This window comes from Coenobita brevimanus, chromosome 105, assembly GCF_032717465.1.
Source record: "Coenobita brevimanus isolate Jiangsu-jjx chromosome 105, ASM3271746v2, whole genome shotgun sequence".
Taxonomy (NCBI): Eukaryota; Metazoa; Arthropoda; class Malacostraca; order Decapoda; family Coenobitidae; genus Coenobita; species Coenobita brevimanus.
Window position 1 is genome coordinate 19,616,963 of NC_137058.1, and position 10,883 is coordinate 19,627,845.

At 41.8% G+C, this 10,883-nt stretch overlaps 1 non-coding gene across 1 annotated transcript; it reads right to left on the bottom strand.

Annotated features, from left to right (window-relative positions):
* Positions 1–6,367: 6,367 nt before the first annotated feature.
* On the bottom strand, positions 6,368–6,486 carry LOC145416379 (5S ribosomal RNA). The gene has a single exon (XR_013900269.1). It is a non-coding gene; the product is annotated as a 5S ribosomal RNA (ribosomal RNA).
* Positions 6,487–10,883: the final 4,397 nt, after the last annotated feature.

Genomic DNA, 10,883 nt, shown 5'->3' on the forward strand with positions numbered 1-10,883 from the left:
GTGGGGAGCCTTCCCACATATGAGTGTTGTACTCCACACAGGGGTGGGTAAAACCCTTGTATAGAGTCAACAATTGTCCAAGGGTAAAGAAGGAAAGGAGTTGGCTTAGCACACCTAATCTCCTGGAAGCAGATTTTACAAGAGATGTAATATGATCTTTCCAAGATAAGTTCCAAGTAAATGAAACCCCAAGCATGTTCAAGGATGATGCAGGATTAAGCTAAATATTATTAAACATTAGTGGGTATACCTGTGGAAGATTTTGTCGGGTTGATAGGTGTAAAAATTGAGTGTCTGGTGCATTAAAAACAAAAACAGATTATTTTTATCCCAATCAGAGATACGAGCCAAGTCAGACATTCGGTGTGCCACAGCCTCATCCCTTGTTTGTTTAAGTAACTGTTGAGATGGACATTACAGGAACCAAATGGAAAGATGAAGGGTGGAGTCATCAGCGTATGAGTGGATAGGGTTAGATGCACAGCTTAGAAGGTCATTGATGAATTAAAGGAAGAGAGTTGGTGATATGACAGAGCCCTGAGGAATACCACTGTTGATAGATCTAGGAGAAGAACGACGGCCGTCTACAACAGCAGCTATAGAACGACCAGAAAGGAAGCTAGAGATGAAGTCACAGATAGAAGGAGAGAAACCGTAAGTGGTCAGTTTGGAAATTAAAGATTTATGTCAGACTGCATCTAAAGCCTTTGAGGTGTCAAGTGCAATGGCAAAGATTTCGCCAAAGTCCCGAAAGGAGGATGACCAGGAGTCTGAAAGGTAGGTGAGAAGATCGCTAGTGGAGCTTTCCTCACGGAACCCATACTGACGATCAGAAAGAAGGTTGTGATAGGAAAGATGCTTTAAAATTTTTCTATTAAGAATTGACTCAAAAACTTTTGAAACACAGGATGTTAAAGCAATTGGACGATAGTAAGGGTTTGGGAATGGTCACCCTTCTTTGGGACTGACTGAATGAAAGCAAACTTCCAACAAGAAGGAGGGGTACAAGTTGATAGACAAAGTCAAAAGAGTTTGCCTAGGCAGGTAAACAGAGAAGCACAGTTCTTGAGAACAACAGGAGGAACTCCATCAGGCCCATATGCCTTATTAGTATTGAGACCAGTGATGACAGAAAATACATTAGCTGAAGAAATTTTAATGTCAGCCATGAGGAAGTCAGAGGGGAAAGTGATGGAGGAACAGCACCGGAATCATCTAAGGTGGAATTGGAGGAGAAAGTCTGAGTGAAGAGATCTGCTTTATCAGTAGAAGAAATAGCTACAGAGCTATCAGAGTAGAAAGGGGGATGGACGGATGATGAGGTAAAGTTGTTAGAAAGGTTTTTGGCAAGGTGCCAGAAGGAGAGGGAAGAATTTGAGTTGGAGAATTGAGAGCATTTAGTATGGATGAAATTATTTTTAGCAGAGTGAAGAAAGACTTAGCACGATTCCGGGCAGAAATGTGTAAAAGATACGATTCAGGGGTGGGTTGGCTCCAGTACCCTTTATATGCCCTCTCCTTGTTGTGGACAACATTAGAATAAGCGTGATTAAACCAAGAATTTCTTGCATTAGTCAAAGGATATAAGAAAGGAATGTATGCTTCCATGCCCAAGGGAATAACCACCGTTATGCGCAAGGCACACTCAGATGGGCCATGGAACCAATAATCATTCCAGGGAAAATCAAAGAAGTACTGCCTGAGGGCCTCACAATCCGCGGCTCCAAAGTGCCACAGACGATGTGTCTGTGGAGGGTTCACAGGCCGTACCGGAACGATAGGACAGGTTAAGGTGATAAGGTTGTGAGAAAAGATTAACAGTGTAAGCAGAAGGATTGGTTGTAAGGAAGAGGTTAAGTATGTTGGAGCTCTCTTCAAGGCGGTCAGGAATACGGATAGGGTGCTGTACAAGCTAGTCCCATTGATGTACTGGTACATCGCACAATTGCAAGGTGCATAATATTTGCACAACTTTCAAATCTCACGCTTGATTTTTGGTATGTACGGTCGCTCGACCTTCCCCTACCTGCCACCAGGCGGGGACACTCAGCGACCCCGCGCGACCCACATTTACCCTCGGCTCGGTCACTCACCTGTTAGCAGTGGCCCTGGTCAGACATGGCGCATAGAGGTCTGTCGGAGGAGGAAATCCAAGTCGCCCTGGAAGCCTTCACAGGCGACAATGATTCGCTACTCGATGACGAGGTGGTGGACAAAGATTATGTCCAACCAGAGGAGGAGGAAACCAGCAGTAGTGATGAGGAGGTCCAGTCCCCCAGGAAGTGGCACTATGTAACATATCATGCTGCTGGAGAGGGCCAGCCTGCACCAAAGCCGCATGCAACCACCTCCAGGCAGCCCCTACGTGATGTGAAGCCCGATTACGAGGACGAGGACGAGAACAAGGACGGAGCCGTGGGACGTGCTGCCACATGGTACGGCCGGGAGATAGTCACCCATCGCTGCCCAGAGCGCACGGCACATCATACAAGCAGTTATGGGCCTAGTGTTTTGTTTGGGGATGGCGGAGGTGGCGTGGAGGGAGTGGGGAGTGAAATGGAAAGTGCAGGGGCGAGAATAGAAAGTGAGAGTGGCGGGAGTGAGTCATCGATCTCCCATGGTGGTGTGAGGTGGCAGGGCGTATCACGTGGGGCAGTGAGGGTGCATGATAAATCACGTGGTGTTGTGATGGAGGGGGATGGTGGGGAGGAACCACTCCCCAGCACGTCTTATGCTCCCCAATATTCCCAGACACATGGGGCAGTGAGGGTGCGTGATGAATCACGTGGTGCTGTGATGGAGGGGGGAGATGAGGAGGAGCCACTTCTCAGGACGTCTTATGCTCCCCAATATTCCCAGACTTCATCCCAACAGCCCCCTAATGTTCCACAAGGCCATAAGGGTAGGGGAAAGGGAAAGGGTAAAGGCCGAGGGAAGAGGAGTGCGAGTGGGGAAGCCCTCCACACTCCTCCTCCCCAACCTCCCCCACCAGCATCTCCTCCTCACCCCGACGAAGGCGACGATTGGGACGATGGGGGCGAGGGTTTTATTACTTGGAATTGGGAGGATGGGAGTGATTTTTCTCCCATCATTCACCCCTTCACTGAGCAGGGGCATGCTGGCTGCACTGCTCCAGAAATTCACCGTAGTTCCACAAGGCTGGATTTTTTCCACCTGTTTTTCAGTGAGGGTTTTGTGGAGCAAATAGTGGAACAAGTAAACAGTTTCGCTAGCAGCCAGTGCAGTGAGAGTGAGAGACTGGGCACAAGGAGCAGGAATTCCATCATTTATGATTACCCTGTCTCCCTTACAGAAATGTTTATATTTTTTGCCCTGGTACTTTTGATGGGTATTGTACAAAATAACAGAGTTCCGGCATACTGGACAAGAGACCCTATCATACAGACACCAATATTTGGCCAAATCATGAGCCGTAATCGCTTTCAGCAAATTCTAAATCGCCTCCACTTTTACCATGCTGATGATCCTGCAAATGCAAATGACACAGATAAGATGAGGCGAATTAGGTTGGTTTTTGATCACCTAAGCCAAACATTCCAGTCCTCATTTTATCCCTATAGAGACCTTGTCATAGACGAGAGTCTCGTGTTGTGGAGAGGCAATATTTCCTTTCGGCAGTCCATACCCAGCAAAAGGCACCGTTTTGGGTTCAAGATCTTTGTTATGTGTGACTGTAGGACTGGTTATGTGCAAGACATAGTCGTGTACACTGGTGCACAGACAGACATAATAGAAGATCGGAGTATTGGACTGTCTGGAGCAGTGGTAAAGACAATGATTGAAGACTACCTTCATCATGGTCACGTCCTTTACCTGGACAACTGGTACACTAGCCCTCTTCTCGCTCGTTATCTACACAGGCATGACATGGGAATCTGTGGTACCGTCAAGGTGAACCGCCATCACATGGTCAGGGTGGGGCGGAAACTTCAAAGAAATGAGGTGGTCTTCTTCCAGGCTAACAATATACTAGCAACAGTGTGGAACCACAATAGAGAAGTCAGCCTCTTGTCCATGGTTCACTGCCCCTTGATGCACTGTACAGAGTGCATGGATTACCACGCGAGAGGAGGCACCACATATGGAAACCTGAGTGTGTCCTTGATTATAACATCAACATGCGCCTGGTGGATCAGTCAGACTCCATGATATCCTCTGTCGAGTGTGCCAGGACCACGATGAAACCTGCTAGATATAACTGCCCTGAATTGCCACAACCTGCACGCCATGAGACCAGGAGTGCAGGAAACCTTTGAAGGGTTTGTGAGGGAGCTTATACGTGAGTTTTTTGCCAGGTATGCAGTTGAGAGGCCCCAACACCGCACACGCACTGCCCCTACCGCCCAACCTCCCCTGAGAATATCCGCCCGCCATTTCCCCACTCCTGTACCTCCCCAGCCAAATAGACCTAGGCCCCAACGCAGGAGTCATGTGTGTAGCAATTCCCGTGTGAGACCCACCACTCAGAGAAAAGACACCCGCTACCAGTGCGTTGAGTGTGACATGGGTCTCTGCATTCACCCTTGTTTTAGTGAGTATCACACCTTGATGCACTTCTGATATGGTGTGAATGTGATATGACGCTCATGCTCAGAAAGAAATGCGACAAACAGACGCTTAGTGTAATTATAAGGCCCATAGATCTGTAAATAGTAGTATGGAAGTGGAAACGGGTGTATTATAAGTGGAAAAATCTGTAAGGGCACAAATACGTTCTAAGTGAAAACCTTCCCAGCAAGTGTATGTAGATGCGTTATTCTGACGCTCAGTGGAATAAATAAGGCCCGTAAATATGTAAATATTAGTATGAAAAGTGGAAACGGGTGTAATATAAGTGGAAAGTTATGTAAGTGCATAAATTTATTCTAAGTCAAAATATTCCTAGCAAGTGTATAAACCGTAGATGCAATATTCTGACGCTCAGTGGAATAAATAAGGCCCATAAATATGTAAATAGTTTTATAAAGTGGAAACGGGTGTAAAATAAGTGGAAAATTATTATGTGAGTGTATAAATATTATCTAAGTCGAAACATTCATAGTGAGGGTATTTTGGTGTGATAATCTGACACTCAGTGGAATAAATAAGGCCCGTAAATATGTAAATAGTAGTATAAGGTGGAAACGGGTGTAATGTAAGTGGGGAAGTATACTGGGAGTGAAGAAATAAAGTAGAAGTTGAAACATGAGTGGTAGCAAGTGTGCTTGCTACATGAATATGCGGTAGCATTTCGCTAAATGCCCTTGTAATGAATGTAAATAAGTGAAAACATTTACACTGGTTGACGAAAGGTTCAATGTAAAAAAAAAAAAATACTATGAAAGTGATAAAATAATATGGTATGTTGAGATACGAGTATTAGCGAGTGTGCTGAGTAAGCAGATGTGCGCTATAGTTATGCTACATGTCATCGTACTGAATGAAAACAGCTGAAAACATTTACAGACAGTAGAAAATGGTAAAATGGCATTGAAACAGTATTATACAAGTAGAAACAATGATATGTTTACTGAAACAAGAAACTTAGCACATAGCGTGTGACTACTATGACCAAACTCGCAATGCTCGCGCGATGGAACAATGCTTAGTTTTCATATATATAGAATTGAAAACCATTATAATGTTATTGTTATTGTTTATTAGTTCAAATTCAATAAATGTAGAGGTGTTCTTTGTTGTTTCTCCCAAAATTACCTACCATAAAAAACGTGAGAGCCTCACACATCAGTGACAGAATACGATACCTGGCACAGAGAAACACCTGTTCTGACCACTTATGGACCCTGGTAAGCCCTTTCTTGGTGATTTTCCTTTGTTTCTCAACAAAAGCGGAGGTTTTAGCCAAAAAAAAACATTTCCAAAATAGCTCGGGATTGGGAGGTATCGGAGGTGCGAAATTGGTCGGGACGTGACGGGTTAAGGATAGAAAAGGTGTAGGCTTGTTCACCAGGTGGATCGGTGAAAGGAGAGGAGAGCCAAAGGTGGTGGTGAACATTGAAATCTCCTTGAATGGAGATTTCAGAGAAAGGAGAAATGGACAGAATGTGTTCCATCATAGAAGTAAGATAGTCAAGGAATTTTTGATAGTCAGTAGAACTCGGAGATAAGTACACAGCACAGATACATTTAGTCAGAGAATGACAGGAATGCCGAAGCCAGAGTGTAGAGAATTCAGAAGAATCAAGTTCAGGAACATGAAAGCAAGATTCTTACAGTAAAACTTTCAATTATCATTCATTCATTGCCAGACGCCATGTATCCCAGACGGGGTGGCCAAGGGCTTAGAGTTAATTGTTTTACAGGGAGGGGCACTAATCCTCCACCAACCCCACTTGACACGTAGGGATGCCAACAGCATCTGGTGTTCCCAGGCGGTCACCCATCCAAGTACTAACCAGACCCAACGTTGCTTAACTTCGCTGATCGGATGGGAAGCGGTGTACTCAACATGGTATAATTGTTGCAATATCTGGCCCAATGCAATGGTACCATTAAAGCAATATCCAGCAAACCTATGATATTTCTTGCACCGAAGCGTGACATAACCGGTGGTTCTATGCAATATCCCGTATCGAGGTGCATCAATCAGCCCGTAAATGGTAGCCAACCAGCACTGTGTTTCTGTATTACTGTATATTATCATTCATGTATTTTATGCTTAATTATCATCTTTTACTTATGGGAAAATTTACAGGATAGAGGGTTAAGATGGATAAAAAAGAAATGCAATATCTGGCTCAGTGGCAAATATTGAGCCGATGTGGGGGTACTACACAATATGCAGCATAGGGTTTGGCTGCATTATGCCGGATAATCGAAAGTCTACTACTTTGGTCAAATCGCCCAAATACTTTCTGATTTAGCCATTTCAGGCATGGGGCAGCCATTTTGATTTTCCTCAATATCTCAAGAAATATTTGTTGGATCTCAATGTCAACACCCAGGTGCACTAGTATATGTTGTATACTACATACTGAAACATTTGCAAATCAATCAATTCAGTAGTTTTTACTGTGCAGGAGGGCAAAAATGTAAAAATTAACATAGAGGACGCTAATGCTAGGAGAAAAAATACGTGAAAAGAAGCCTGTACCCAAGATACATTGCTCCAGAAAATTTCACGTCTCTATCTCGAACGGTTTTGGAATGAGGGACCTCTAGATCTTCCTCTCAAACTCCCCCCCCCACCCAAGAAAAAAGAAAAAAATCACTCTTAATAAGAACTCCACGGAATGGGAAGCTCGTAATAGTATTAGTAGCAGCAGCAGCAGCAGCAGCAGTAGTAGTAGTAGTAGTAGTAGTAGTAGTAGTAGTAGTAGTAGTAATATAATAATAATAATAATAGTATAATGATAATGATAATAATAATAATAAAAACAATACTAATAATACTAATAATAATAATAATAATAATAATAACTAGAATTCTGAAAATGTTGAATGAATATTCAAAGAACGTCACATTCCAGATGATAATGCCAAAATCCAGATTAGAATGGCAAAAAAAAAAAAAAATCCACACCTGTGACCTTGAGATCAAGGTCAAGGTCATTCATAAGATGTAAATCATGTTCACTCATGACTTACTACATTTCCACTGAGTTTGGTCAAAATCGACAAAATACTTTCTTATTTAGAACTTTCATGCATGAGACGACAATTTTGGTTTTCCTCAGTATCTCAAAAAGAATTTTTTGAATCTCAGTATCAATACCCAGATGCACAAGCATATGTTGACGATTAGCCTACATACTAAAGCATTTGCAATGCAATAGATTCAGTGTTTTTGCTGTGCAGTAGAGCAAAAACAGAAAATAATGACATAGAGGGTGCTAGTACTAGGATTTTTTTTTTTTTTTTTCAATAGAAGCCTGCAATCAACATTTATCAATCCTAAAAATTTCGTCTCTGTCGTGAACGTACTTGGAATGCTAGATCTCCCCCTCCCCCACGCCCCCCAAAGAGAAATAATTCCTACAATATCACTGAGAACTCCTCAGAATGTGGAGTTCTTAATAACAAAATAATAAAAAGTATATGTAAGCAATATATGTAAGCAAAAATTTATCATTTATTACGGAGAACTTCAATATAAGTAATTACTTCAATAAAAATAATGTCAACAATATAACAACAAAAATATTAGCAGAAACATCAACACCAACCATCCCCTTCCCCCCCCAAAAAAAAAAAAATGCAGTAACAAGAAAAGCACCAATAACGAAAAAGAAATATTAAATTACTGATACCACAAAGATATTAAAAACCTCACGGAAAATACTGCGGTCAAAACAGCAGCAGATACTCTATTACAAACACTAGTAATAACTAGAAATCATTTAGAGAGCATACCTTCCCCGTCGTCAACAATATTTATGATTTACCGCTATACTCTTTCTATTCTACCACAGGAAGTCCTTCACAGTCTCACATAGTTGATTCTACCGTCTTAATTTGGCCTGTTACACACTACCAGAGAGTGCATACCTCCACCAGTGCTAATAAAACTTACCATTTACTTCTGCATCCAGATCCGGATCCACCTACAATTCTAATAATATCTTCCTTGCCCCCTTGTTGACCTCTCCACCACATTTCGTTGAAGTCCAATAACAGCTCTCTGTGAAATCCTACAAACAAACAAACATACATATATGGAACAATACATAACCTCCGTCTAGGTCCGCTGGTGGAGGTAACAAAAGAAACATCTACAAAAACGAGAAAAGCAATAAAAAGAAACAAATGAAAAAACATAAAAAATTAAAGCATACACAAGGATGCCAGCAATATGATGTGCATACAAGGCCATCAAGTATAATAACAAAATCACTAACAGAAACACCAGTAACAACAACAGTCAGACCAACACCAACAACAACAGCAACAACAAGCTCCACTCTGCGTCAGCCAATTTAGACCGTGCAAACATAATCTGAACTGACGCATGGAATTAAGTCCATTAGGTCCGGAGAGACAGCTGGGCTAAATGTTCATCACTGTATCCACGAGCTGACGTGTATTTCAAACACATCACCTTCCAAATGCTGTCGGGCCGTTCTCAGGTCTTAGGTTTCGGAGTATTTATTTAATTTATTATAGGATTTAGCTATTATGTACAAAGTAGCCCAACCTCCAGTATCCATGCTCCTAATTTAGAGGGTTGATCTGACTAGTAACCAAAAATATTCATACCTAACGTATAAAGAAATAATGATTTCATGCAATCACGAATTAGTATTCAAGTTATGAGAGTGAATCTTTTGTCAGGTGAAAACAAAACGAGTCTAGTAACCAAGGAGACTTATTCGTAACTAAGGTTCGATGAATTTCATGCAACCATGACTACTTTGACTTAGTGTTCAAGTTGTGGGTATGATCCAGTTCCGTCAGGAGAGAAAAAAAAAAAAAAGACTGCAAAAGAGACGTTTCGTTGTGAATTGCTTAGTACATCATTATACACAAAAAAAGTGTTTACTATTTTCTTTCTACTTTCCAGTAGCTTTATTTAGCTTAAAAGGGACCCAGTGCAGTAAAGAGGTAAATCTCCCTAGACAGAGGACGTTAATATTATGATATTGCTACTATCTCCAGATTCTTCGAAAGGAAAGATTAAGATAGAGCCATTTTTTTCCTCTTCAGTACTACAAATCGTTCCTAAGGTGAATATAATCGTCTGATGGCAGCTAAAATATAAAGAATAAGCCAGTAGGCGACGATGGCCAGACCTAAGCAGACCAAGCTTTATCAGCGACCGGAAGTGAGTTTCGACACTAAATGTCATTTCTATGTGGAGGTACTCCAGTGCAACATTCCATCCAAGAATCATGACCCTGGCTTGATAATCTTCGTAGCGTTAGCATTTCGCGTGAGCAAGGTCGTATTTTCTGCACTTGAATGAACTTAAACCCCTGACCTGGTGGATATAGGTCATGCATGTACGAAGCACACTTGTACCACTCATTAACGTCTATAAGAATGCAAAATTTCATTCGATTCCATCCACCCACTGTGGAACTAGGCAACTTGAAATTTGCTGAATGGCCCAGCAGAGGAACAAATTGTAGGTGGCGCTGCCAGTGACTGGAAATGAGTTTCGACACTAAATATCACTTTTGTGTGGAGGCACCCCAGTGCAACATTCCACCTAAGAATCATGGCCCTAGCTTAATAATCTTCTGAGCCTTAGCATTTCGCATGAGCATAGTCGTGGTTTTAGCTATTTTAACCGTTTTCTCATTTGATGACCTTTATTCCCTGACCTGGCCAATGTAGCACATACATGCACAAAGGAAAGTTTCAGTGCTAAAGTCAAACCAGAATATGATAAGCTCTGAGGTGGGGCAGGTAAGAAAAGCACATATGCCAAACATTTAAACCTTCAACTTTACATTGTCGAATGTTAAGATATTAACAACTTTTATTTATTAGCTTGAAATAGTTTATATATAATATATTATATATAAAAAATTCATAGTAACGATTTATTACCTTTATAAGAAAATAAACAACGACTCTATACAACATGTGACATCGTTGCTTAGACCAATCTGCCACGTTTCCGGTGACCCGCGTGTTTGGGTCAGTCACGGCCGCTCACCTACCACCCACCATAGCTTGTATTTTTATACTAAGATAGCCGATAATAGCCTTAATGGAACCAAAAAGACTAAACGTAAAAGTACGGCAGCATATTTTTGGCGGAATTATCGCATTCAAAATATTATAGAAAACGTTGGATACCGGGTGGTTTTGTTTTGGTAAAGATGTGGCAGGTCTGTACTTAATCCCCCTCTCCACCCCAGAGCTCTTCATATTCTGGTTTGACTATAATCAGTGTCTATAAGCATGCAAGTTTCATT